This window comes from Jaculus jaculus, chromosome 1 (assembly GCF_020740685.1).
Source record: "Jaculus jaculus isolate mJacJac1 chromosome 1, mJacJac1.mat.Y.cur, whole genome shotgun sequence".
In the NCBI taxonomy this organism is placed as follows: Eukaryota; Metazoa; Chordata; class Mammalia; order Rodentia; family Dipodidae; genus Jaculus; species Jaculus jaculus.
Window position 1 is genome coordinate 85541338 of NC_059102.1, and position 13028 is coordinate 85554365.

At 35.3% G+C, this 13028-nt stretch overlaps 1 protein-coding gene across 8 annotated transcripts in view; it reads left to right on the forward strand.

The window, feature by feature from the left end:
* Cntln (centlein) overlaps positions 1 to 13028 on the forward strand; it is a 292751-nt gene that overhangs the window by 123385 nt on the left and 156338 nt on the right. The gene's annotated exons all lie outside the window — the stretch shown is intronic.

Here is a 13028-nt window from a genome sequence, read left to right on the forward strand (position 1 = left end):
AACTTTATAGCTTCTGGGATTGGCATTATTGACCCCAAAAGGATAGGTACTTCAGTTCAAACTAGTATTTAATTTTTTTCTTTTAATTAGCTTATAAAATAGCAGGACTACTTGTTGCTTTTTCATGCATACATAATTTTTCCTTTCCTTTTTTAAAAAAATTATTTATTTATTATTAATTAGTTTTATATTCAGTGAATACAGTCAAGTTGGTACCATCATTCGGCTCATCCATGTCTTACTCCTACCCCCTGGCTCCTCCTTGTTGAGGTATATGAGTCATGCATTGTGGAGTTAGCCCACAGATATGGGTAGGAGAAATGTCTCTGCGTATTATGACCCAACATGTGGCTCTGACATTCTTTCCGTCCCCTCTTCCTCAAAATTTCCCTGAGCCATGTTGGGTTCATTTTTGGTCTGCTTCAGTGATGAAGTTTGGGGGGTCCTCTGTGTCTCTGGATATTTGATTAGGTAGGAGTTGATTGTTCTTTATGTTGATCTCCTCTACCCTTGTGCTGGTGCCAGGTTCACCAAGTTAATAGCACCCTTGCTTGTTTTGCCAAATATTTTTAGTTTCAGCTGGGGCCCTTTTGAGATATTTTTATGGGGTGGTTCTCTCCTTACAATCTGCGTCTATATGTAAAAGAGAAGCAGATTCTCCAACGGAGAGTAAAGTTAGCACCAGACAAATGGGATAACCCTTATTTTTTTTTATAGAGAATTTAATAGGTGTAGGCCCTCTTGTAGTCTGCAATTGGTGGTAGCTTGATAATGGAGAGAGGGCTCATGTTTGGATATGGTTCTGACTTGTTTCTCAGCTCCAGCTATGGATCCTGTTCCACTGAGTGGATCAGTTAGCCAAATCAAGAGCAGATGGTTTCCCACCATGGCTGTGTGCCACTATTGCACTTGTGTGAGCCTCAGGACATGTTATTTGCTGCTAAGTGGGTTAGACCATGAGTTGCTTGGACAGATATTGGTCAGTCGCCCATGTAGCACCTTCTGGCACTAGACGTGCTAACTGTCTGGGGATTGACTCTCTTCTAGCTTCCAGCCATGTCATTCCATTTTACCTGTCAATCGCATATGGTATCTTCAGCAGTAGGGTCTCACCACTAACCTTTGGTGTGTCATCAAGTACTCTGACAGAAATCAGTTGTTTTTTTTTTTTTTTTTTTTTAGGAAACCTTGTAAGACTCTTTGATCAAAAGCTTATTGTGGGGCTGGAGAGATGGCTTAGCGGTTAAGCGCTTGCCTGTGAAGCCTAAGGACCCCGGTTCGAGGCTCGGTTCCCCAGGTCCCACGTTAGCCAGATGCACAAGGGGGCGCACGCGTCTGGAGTTCGTTTGCAGAGGCTGGAGGCCCTGGCTTGCCCATTCTCTCTCTCCCTCTGTCTGTCTTTCTCTCTGTGTCTGTCGCTCTCAAATAAATAAATTAAAAAAAAAAAAAAAAGCTTATTGTGGAAGGGCTGGAGAGATGGCTTAGCAGTTAAGCGCTTGCCTGTGAAGCCTAAGGACCCTGGTTCGAGGCTCGGTTCCACAGGTCCCACGTTAGCCAGATGCACAAGGGGGCGCACACATCTGGAGTTCGTTTGCAGAGGCTGGAAGCCCTGGCGCGCCCATTCTCTCTCTCTCCCTCTATCTGCCTTTCTCTCTGTGTCTGTCGCTCTCAAATAAATAAATAATGAAAAAAAAAAAACTTATTGTAGATGATAGCCACATGCTGGTACTGGGAGTTACAGGTCAATGCCTGCTAAGAGAAGGAAGAAAAAGATAACTAATGTAAAAGAGTTAGAAAGAAGAGAGAGAGAGAGAAAGACAGAGAGAGAAGCAGTAGAAAATTAAGGTCAGTCTTCACCCATATCCTCTCCAGTGCCTTATGGCTCAGGTGTTCCCTGTAAGGGCCTGGTGTAGGTTCAACCATTTGGTCTGCCTTTTAGGATATAGAATTTTATGGTACCATTGCCGTTTGGGTCTGGATTTGTGTCCCCCATCCCTTCCCTTGCCCTCCCCTCCCTCCCTACCACCCTATTGTCTAGTTTCAAGATGCTTGCTGGGTATGTCAGCATCTTGGATAGATTGAGGTTAGGTGCTGTAGATGAGTGAGACTATTTGGTGATTATCTTTCTGTGATTGGGTAAGCTCACTGAAAATGATCTGTTCCAGGTTCAACCATTTTTCTTTAAATTTCATTGTCATTTTTTTCTTACTGCTGTGTAGAATTCCATTGTGTAGAAAATATTTGCTGATTATCCAACTGACAGAGGCCTAATCTCTAGAATCTACAAAGAACTCAAAAACCTAAACAATAAAATGTCAAACAACCCACTCACAAAATGGGGAAAAGAGCTGGACAGGCAGTTCACAGAAGAAGAAATACAAATGGCAAACAAGCACTTAAGAAAATGTTTCAGGGCTGGAGAGATGGCTTAGTGGTTAAGCGCTTGCCTGTGAAGCCTAAGGACCCCGGTTCGAGGCTCGGTTCCCCAGGTCCTACGTTAGCCAGATGCACAAGGGGGCGCATGCGTCTGGAGTTCGTTTGCAGAGGCTGGAAGCCCTGGCGCGCCCATTCTCTCTCCCTCTATCTGTCTTTCTCTCTGTGTCTGTTACTCTCAAATTAAAAAAAAAAAAAAGAAAATGTTTCATTATCCCTAATCATCAGAGAAATGCAATTAAAACAACTATGAGATTCCACCTTACCCCAGTAAGGATAGCAAACATCAAAAAATCAAATAAAAATAAATGCTGGTAAGGATGTGGAGAAATAGGAACCTTCATCTACTGTTGGTGGGAACGTAAGATGGTACAACCACTTTGGAAAACAATATGGAGACTCCTGAAAAATCTGACTTAAGAGTTACCAACAGACCCAGTTATTCCCTTACTGGTCTTCTACCCTAAAACCTTTAAACCTCAGTCCAGAGAGATTTGCTCAACCATGTTTATAGCGGCTCAATTCATATTAGCTAAGAGCTGGAATCAACCTAGATGTTCATCACTAGAAGAATGGATGACTAAGTTTTGGTATATCTACACAATGGAATTCTCCTTTTTATCTCCTTACTCTACATTCCCACTTAAACCTTTTGACCTCTCTCTATTTTCCCTTTCACTTTTATATCACATGTATTCTTGTAGACTCCTCCCCTTGTAAAGCACTCCACTCACATAGTCCACTTTCCAGTTTACTGGTCTCTGTACATACTCACACATAAATATACATATATTAAAATTAGGTGCTAGGACCCACGTGTGAGAGAGAAAAATGCAATGTTTGTCTTTCTGAACTTGAATACCCATTTATTATATTTTTCCAAATCCATCTATTTTCCTCTAAATTTTAGCTTTCTTTATGGCTTAATAAAATTCCACTGTGTGTATGAACTACATTTGCATTATTCTTTTATACATTAATGGACCTTTAGGCTGATTTTCTTCATTACCCCTATGAATGGAGTAGCAATTAATTTGGATATGCAAATATATCTATAGTAGGCCATGGTAGTTTGAGGATATATCTAGGCATGACCTTGTGTATAGTGATTCTATTTTTAGGTTTTATTTATTTATTTTTTTGTAAACTACCAGTCTGAGTTCTATACTGACCTAAGCAGTTTATACTCCCACCAACAGTTTCCCCTTTCAACCTTTCCCCTTTTTTCATATCTTTGCTAGCATTTGTTATAATTTTTTTGTTATACTCAATTTTATTGGGGGTGATGGAGACTCATTGTATTTTAAATTTGAATTTTCTGTGTGTCAAGTGCTCCAACAATCTTTGTAGCCCCCACCTTCACTTTTTATGCAGTTTCTTTATTTTTGTGATTGTGCAAATTTTCTATTAATTTGTATTTTCATCTTTTTTGCTTACTGATATGCATTGTGATTATATAAGATTAGCTACTACTTAGGGAAATGAGTTCTTTAAAACTTTATCACAGATATTTTCACAGTTTATTGTTTGTTAATACTCCCTACATCTTCTATAATGACTTATAGGCAAATTATTGATATTTTTTCCTTTTTCAGAAGATAAGAGTTTTTATAGTTTTTCCTAGTGTATCTCCTGTCTGGATTATAGTTTAACTAGGATAAGGACTGTTGATTCATTGTGCTTTTATTCTACTGCCTTTTCTAATTGCTAGTTGTCCAAGTTCAAGAAGTGCTCCTATAATGCACACATTGAAAAAAATACACATCTTGTTTCTGCACCAACTTAATCTATCCCATAGTGATCACATATTCTCTGCCACAATTGTAGGAGGTAAAAATAATGTGATCAGTTTGTAGACAGGATAATCCAGTTATGAGGAATAGCTGCAAACATGTTAAAATTTGTGCCTTTTCTTTAATAGAGTTTGGTTGATTACATATAAGTTTTAATAAAATCAAAGAGTAAAAAGTATTAGTAGTTCTCAGTTTTGTGGGTCTTCTATGTTGGTATATGATTTTCTCTTTCTGTCAACCTCTCTCCCCTTCCTCCCTCCCTCTCTCTCTGTCTGGTGACTAGCACCAAATACGTAAATTTCTCTTTTTGTCAGGAGGCAGTAGGGCTCTGAATGCTAGTTAATATTGTCATAGGGTAGTTAAAACATACTTTTTGCTTCTGCTTACTACTTATGATTTTAATTTTATTATTTCTATTGCATTTTTCTCCTTTCAACAAGATTATTAATCATTCCCTTTCCCTAGGACCAAAATAATTTTTAATATATTAAGACAAGATGCCACATATGATGTGCTTTTTTTCCGGCTTATATTCTTATGATAAAAGTATAATTTTAGAGCCGGGCATGGTGGTGCATGCCTTTAATCCCAGCACTCGGGAGGCAGAGGTAGGAGGTTCGCCATGAGTTCGAGGCCAACCTGAGACTCCACAGTGAATTCCAGGTCAGCCTGGCTAGAGTGACACCCTAACTTGAAAAACCAAAAAAAAGTATAATTTTATATGTATATTCTCTCCCTTTTGAAAATTATTTTATTAGCTATGTGCTTTACTATGTGAACAAATCATGTGTGAGTCCCATTTCTTTCATGTTATCTTCTGATATACCCTCCTTCCCACCCTGATTCCACTTGAGAAGAAGAAATTTACTGAGACATTGCCCCCCCACAAAGATTGACTGTTACATTCATAACCTCATGTTGAATACCAGAAACTCCACTGATACTTTTTAAATTTTTCTTTATTTTTTTTATTTATTTGCAAGCAGAGACAAACAGACGGACAGAAAGACAGAATGGACACACCAGGACCTCCAGCCACTGCAAAAAAACTCCAGATGCATGTGCCCCTTGTGCATCTGTGTATCCAGGGGAATCAAACCTGGGTCCTCTGGCTTTGCAGGCAGATGCCTTAACTGCTAAGCCATCTCTCCAGCCCCTCCACTGATACTTTAAAATCATGCTTACCATCACCTTATTTTGTACTTAATTGATTTATAATTTATACATGTGAACTCAATTTAAAATTTTGATTTTATTTATTCTACAGCATTATTCTAAATAAAAACTGTCTTTTAATTGTATTTAATTTGTGTTCATTAGTTTATACATGTTTAATTTTTCATATTATAATTATTGACACACATGAATTATATAACTTAAAGCAATTCACTGTTATGTTTCCATACATGCACATAGTATGCATTGTTCCTGTCCACCTACCCTTCTGCCCTATCCTTTTTGCTGGGTCTCCCTGGCCCCCTTCCTTTCTACTCTTTTCTTGTCCTTTTTATTAATTATAATATACTGATGTACTTTTAAATCATTCTTATGTGGGAGTTATATTCACAAAATTTGAACTCATTATAAGTAGACAACTCTATCATCCTACATGAGAAATGAAACTATTAATGCTTTTAAGAAAGCAGCCAGTAGATATTCTGATGCTTTTAAAACCAACTTTAAGTTTTCTAGAATAAAATATTGCCCACTATATTAAAATGAAGGAATTTAGCATATATAATGGAAACTGCATCTCAGCTTCAACTATACTACAGTGGCACTTGTCTTGTTGCTATAATAAAACTTAAGAATGTTTAGTGAGTTTTTTCCCTACTATTACTCAAAATTACATTACCCTTACTGAGATCTGAATGGCTTTTAGTGGATTAACTAAACTGTAGCTGCTTTTCCATTTGGGTGCTTGTTTAGCTGCTTTTTGATAGAAAAATTTCTCATGGAATAAAGAATATTTTTGTTAGAATACTGATATTGGGCTTGCATTTCAAAAAAAGCAAATAGTTCTAGCTTTTAAAAGGAAGATTTGTGAAGGAATTCAACTTGTAAGATATAATACTTTTACTGTCTTTCTTTTTGTAAGTTAATTGTACAATATAAGATTAGAATATTACTTATAAATTTGTAGAATATATTTCTCATGTTTTGATAATTGATAATATTAAGTAGAATTTGAGATTTTGACTAAATGTGAAAAAAATAGGAAAGTGGGAATTAACTAAATCTGATTTTTATAGCTCAAGTGGTTTCATTAAATTAGAGTGCTCTGTGTTGTTCATTAATGAACTTGTGCCATATGCTTAAACTGTTCTGGTCAATAGCTGATAAAGAAAGGCTTGTGGGTTTGCTATTTTTTTCATATAAAGCTGGATAAAAATATCCATGCGATGGGCTTTTATCAAAGGAGTTACTTTGAATTCAGCAACTACTACTGAGGCAATATGGCTCGCAATTTGCGACCCAAAGGTAGTCATACATTATTGGAATACAGCCTACTGCGCTTCACATTACACAGATGTGAAGGCCTGATTATAGCTGCTTCATAATTAACAGTGATCCGATTTGTTTTGTGGCATAAATGGTGCATGTGTAGAACATTAGCCATGGCACTCTCATTCAAATTCAACTCCAGGGCTCAGCGGCAGGCGGGTCACGAGCTTCAGGGAGTGGAAGCACAAGCTCCTCCATATGTTCTTGCTGCATCTTACTATGGCTACGAGTGCAACATAAGTTCCCCAAAGAACCTAATCGTGTTCTGTAATTACAGCGCGGCTTTCTGCTGGCTAGAAATGAGGGAGAAGCTAAAACACTCCCTCATCAGATAATTTGTAAATTACTTTACATGGCGGATGCCTAACTCAGTTGGTTTTCAACTGCTGAAATTATAAATAATTGTAACAGATGTGGCAATATGGCTGGCCTCCAATAAATGAGGCCCTTGATAATTTGGCCAACCCTTTGACAGGCCAATTTAATAAAATGTGAACAAAATCTTCTTGCTAATAATTTATCATCCTTTTTCCCAATAGAATAAATTTAATTACCCTAGCAGTTAACAAGGTCACACCCAGATGCCAAACTCGGCTACAGTTTTGATAATGCAATCAGGAATTGAGAGGTGATGACAGCGTTGTTGTTTTTTTCATTACCTGGCTTCACATAAACACAGGTGGCGGAGCTTTCTTGTCAGTTTTTAATAATTACAGGCTATTATGGAATGCATAGTTAGCAGATTGAAAACCACACTTTAGTGAATTTGTTTGAGTATGATTGAGGTTTTAATGTATAGCAATGATAATGCATAACAAGCACACTCCCTAGCTTGTATCATCAGTGCACAAACTTTGATTTTCTTACTGGTGACTTAAGTGTTAAGTGTTTATAAAACTTAGAGTGGATATGTAATGGATTGTACCCTAAAGTCATATATTTAGAGACATACCATAGAGGAAATTTACTTCCTCGAATGTAGAAATTCATTTTAGGGTTCATTAGCATACACTTTAAATATTCAGGTTTGTGAGTTCTGGAAGAATGAGAGGCTTATATCATTTTTTGGATGTGGAGCTGAATAAGTGTTTCATTTTGTTATTTAAAATAAAAAAGAAATTTACCCAAAAGTCAGTATTTTAATCTAAGTTTTGAACACATCCAGGATGTGCTTATTCATAGGATTGGAATTTAGTCAATGCATATACTATGGAATAAACACATTAAATGCTCTTCTGTGACATTTAACTGTTGCTAATTTTTGTCAGTGCATTGTGATATTTATATGTCAGAGAATAAAACTTAGCTTGCAGTTCTGTGACATTCCTAACCATAGGTGCTGCTATCAACTACATTTAAGAATAAGCAATAAACCATATGTGTAAAACCCATTCAGTGTTGAGCTATGTATCATATGTGGAAGGAAAGTTACGGTGTTAAATTCTTGATGTTTATTTTTCCATTTACTAATGATAGTATAATAAGAAGGTATAGATATGGAAGGAAAGTTAAATTTGAATGGCTATAGTACTGAATTTTGCTTGAATGTAAAATTTTGAATGGTATTTATGGGAAGAGATGATGACAGTTAAAATTTTGCCTAAATGTAGTCAATAACTTTCTTTTGTGACCTCTAAATGCAATCTAAGAATTCTTCAGCTGAAGACAAGTGAATGGAGGAAGTGTAAATATATTTTTAAGAAGAGAGTGGTAGGGCTGGAGAGATGGCTTAGCGGTTAAGCGCTTGCCTGTGAAGCCTAGGGACCCTGGTTCGAGGCTTGGTTCCCCAGGTCCCACGTTAGCCAGATGCACAAGGGGGTGCACGCGTCTGGAGTTCATTTGCAGAGGCTGGAAGCCCTGGCGCGCCCATTCTCTCTCTCTCCCTCTATCTGTCTTTCTCTCTCTGTCGCTCTCAAATAAATAAATAAATAAATAAATAAATAAATAAATAAAAAGAGAGTGGTAGTTCCATTCATTGATACTGGGATGTTCTTAATTGAGTGGTCTTTCTAAAACTGAGGAGTACTTTCTTGGCCTGCACAACATCCTAGGATCCTTTGGCACCACAAACAAAAGGAAATACATATATGCGCACATGCGCACACACACACACACACACACACACACACACACACACACGTATGATAGAAATATTAGTCATGTTGTACTCTATCCAAGCCAACATTGTATAATGTTTTTCATTATAGTAAAAGATGACTGAATACTGCTTGATATATACAAAACTGTTTCAAAGCTATTAATAGTTGCAAAGTACAGGTAAAATGTTTTACGTTAGTAGTAAATTTCAGTTAAATGCTAATTCCATCCCATATTTAAATGTGTGATGCATTTAGTGGGGAAATAGTCAGTTCTTAGAATTTAATACACATTATTTCACTTATTTAAGATATTTATGAATTCTAAACCTGTCAACACATAATGTAACCTGTTAAAAATATTTAAAAGGAAATGGGCTTTCAACAGAATAGTTTCTTCTAAAGGAATATTTCACTGAAATAAAGTTCAAATACTCTGCCACTGCTCTAAATCTAAAGTCTTTTTTTTGAGATTGGTTCATAAAAGTAGACTAAGCTCTCGTCCAATCCATAATGCTATACCTTTCCCTCCCAAGTGCTGGGATTATAGCATAGCACCACACCCAGCTAAAGTCTATAATTAAAAGAATCGTCACAACACTGAGAAATTATTTCCTTACTTCTGCTTTATATCTTTTATAGAATTTTTAAAAATCGTAATTACTTGAATACTCAGTGTGTACATATGTTAATAGCTATGGCACACGATGTATTTAGCATGTGTAAGTCTCTAGACTCAATCCTCAACAACAAAACAAAACAGAACACAAGAAAACCAATATATATATTATTTTAATCTGGGACCTTTATGATACATATTCCACTGATCATTTATCAGATTAATTATGACCTAGCATCATACCATTATATTCCAAGAATGTTTACAAAAAAGTAGCATAAGATTTTAAAAAACATTGTCAAGATTATTTGTAAAATATTGCTGAGACCAAATAACCTAAGGCTTTAAGGGGAATAAAATGAATTCTCTAGAAAGGGCTATTAGGTACCTTGATATTTTGTTTATAATAGCCTTTTAAAAAGTTAAGGATATGTAAAGAAAAATAATATTATATTGGAATATACCTGTATCATATATGTATTGTATAATTATCATGTCTATATAATTATGATTAAGTTTGCAAAAAGCAGGTCAAAAGTACAGTAGGGTGAGATGCAAGAGTGACTTCAGAGTAAAGTAGCCTGAATAAATATTCTTAACTTGATGATCAAGATCACCAACAGTCATAAATGTCACTTATAGTATAAATCTGCTATGGTTTGGTTATGGTTTCTTTTCTAAGAATTCATGTGCTAGAAGCTAGTTCCTCACTGTGGTGATGTTAGGAAGTAGTAATACCCTTAAGAAATGGTGGGGCCTGGTGGGATGTAATTAATTGATTGTGGATACTGCCCTTAAAAGGCATTGAGGAAGTTCTTATAGGATTTGTCAATTTGTTGCTGAGAGAATTCTTAGAATAATGTATACCTGACCCCTCCCAGCCTTTGGCATCTTGTCCTACTAGTTGTTCCATCCCACTGTCCCTCTTCATGTACTGCAATCATAATGCCATCTGCTCTACCAAAAACTAGCATCATTCTGTCTGGAATGTCAACTCTGATACCCAGTGATAAATAAACCTTTATTCACATTTAATCTGGCACTTATAAAGTCAGACACTTTAATAGTCCAGGTTTTGTTTTCTGTGTATATACACTGTATGGTATAATTGCATCTTTCTTTTAGCTGACTTTGCTCAGTTTATCCTGAATAACTTCATTACAGTGCTGAATTTATTTTTAAGGACTTTAATGAATATTTAAAAATTCCTCTGGAAAAGTTATAACAGACTGTACTTCCAAAATAATATTTTAAAAGTATAGGAATCAAAAATTTGGTCCAACTCACATTTAAAATTTGTAGAATTCTTTTAAATATCTTAATTTTGTGTCTCTCAGGGAATATTATAGATCTAGTAGATCACTTTATTCTGTGAAAACAGTTAAATGGAGTTAACATGAATTCTTTATCCTCAACAATAATGTGGAGTGCTGTTTTTTATGAAATTTTTGTTTTGTTTTTATTTAGTTACTTAATTATTGGGGAAGAATTTTGCTACGTATCCCAGGCTGGTACCAAACTCAATAATCCTCCTGTCTCAGCCTACCAATTTCTGGAAGTAACATGCTTAACTTTTACTTTGAAATGGTTGTATTAAGAAAACAGTGAACTATTTATATGCATCTCTAGAAAAAGTCACAAATGTTAAGAGAGAGAAAATCGTGTTTAAAAGAAATAGGAACAGATATAATTACTTTGAAAAATGATGACTATAGCTACAGTTTAATGTATAAAGTTCTAAGTTCAGTGAATTCCAAAGTTTGTATTGTAAAACAAACCAAATATAACTCATTTTACTTTTTATTTTGTCTTCTAGCTCTTAGGTGAATTTGAGGTGAATTTGAGTTATGATTATTTTATAACTTTAAGAGTTTTGAAAGAATTCTCCTTAAGAATCCTTTATTGTTAGATATATTATGTTAATGGAAATAATATTACAAATAAGACTTGTGTATTTAGGAACAGTTTCTACTGCTGAAGAATTTGACTAACTCTGTAAATACTTGAGATATCATTGCATCTTCTTGACTGAATATTCTTACCTATGAGATCTATAGATGACTTAGAAAATTCAGATTTAAAGACTACTGACTTGCTTTAATATTATTGATAAGCTAAAATTAATTGTGCTTTTCATTTTTCACTCTATATTTGAGTTGAACTAGAACAAATTATTCAAAGCTTATTTAGCAACTGACAAAAAGCTCATAGAGTCTCAATTGTATTGATGGCAAGTGAACAAGAACAGCTCAACTTAATCACCTTTTTAAAATTGTTTAGTTTGGCAATGAATAAAAGGAACATTTGTGAACATCATAAACTTGATTATAAAATAGGAGAAAAATTTAAAAAGTAAAACCTGTACTGTACTTATGCAGGAAAGAGAGAATAGGGCAAAATCATATGGACTTACTAGAAGAAAACTGGTTTAAGTATTTTAAGTTAATGTCAAAAATAAAGTAAGGAGTGAGTAATACAAGGTGATATCAATGTAATAACAACAGTAACTTGAAGTTTCAATTCAATGCTACGGTGGAATAAAGCCTAGGGAAGATAGTAAGTTGTTTAAACATGATGAAAGTATACTGATGTAATAATGTAAAAAATGGTCCCTTCATCCCCAAGACTATAGGTTAGGAATAGGAAAATTTCTCTTATTCCACCAAATAAGAAAAGAGGGAAAATTGGCAAAAGGCAATATTACCTCTTATTTGTCCGTAATAAACACACCTCTCACACACCTATACCTACACATACACACACACACACACACACACACACACACACACAAACATATATACATATTTACATTATATATCATGAAGCCATATTTTCAATTTTTCTTGCAAATCTATATAACAACATTTTTTTCTTTTCTTTTAAATTTATTGCTGGCTCAGTATTATAGTAATGCAAATAGACCTAAACAGAGGATATATTAATCATATATTTCTAAAAGATATTTTAGCAGTTATACCTATAGTTGTTACCTAGTTAATGTTATATTTGTTTCCTAAATATGTTTCTGAAATCAAATTACTTAACTTTCAATAATATTATCAAATTAAAGTCTAGAAAGATTGTACTAAAACATATTCCAGTTTGAATGGTAGCCATATCCTTACTATGTCATTGTATTTTTTGATCAAATTTTATGCTTTTAATTTTTTAAGCATTTTATTATTTATTTATTTGAGGGGGTTGAGAAAATGAGCATCCCAGGGCCTCTAGCCACTGGAAATGAACTCCAGATGCATGCACCACCTGGTTCATCTGGCTTTCATGGGTACTGGGGAATTAAACCTTGGTCCTTAGGCTTTGCAGGCAGACTCCTTAACTGTTCAGTCATCTCTCCAACCCAAATTTCTTGTTTTAAAAGATAAATTGATGATTATATAATTTGGGTATTATTACATTTAGTAGACTTTAGCTGTAGTTAAAACTACTGCTGTATTTCTTGATTTTTTAAAATATTTTATTTACTGGGCTGGAGAGATGGCTTAGCGGTTAAGCGCTTGCCTGTGAAGCCTAAGGACCCCGGTTCGAGGCTCGGTTCCCCAGGTCCCACGTTAGCCAGATGCA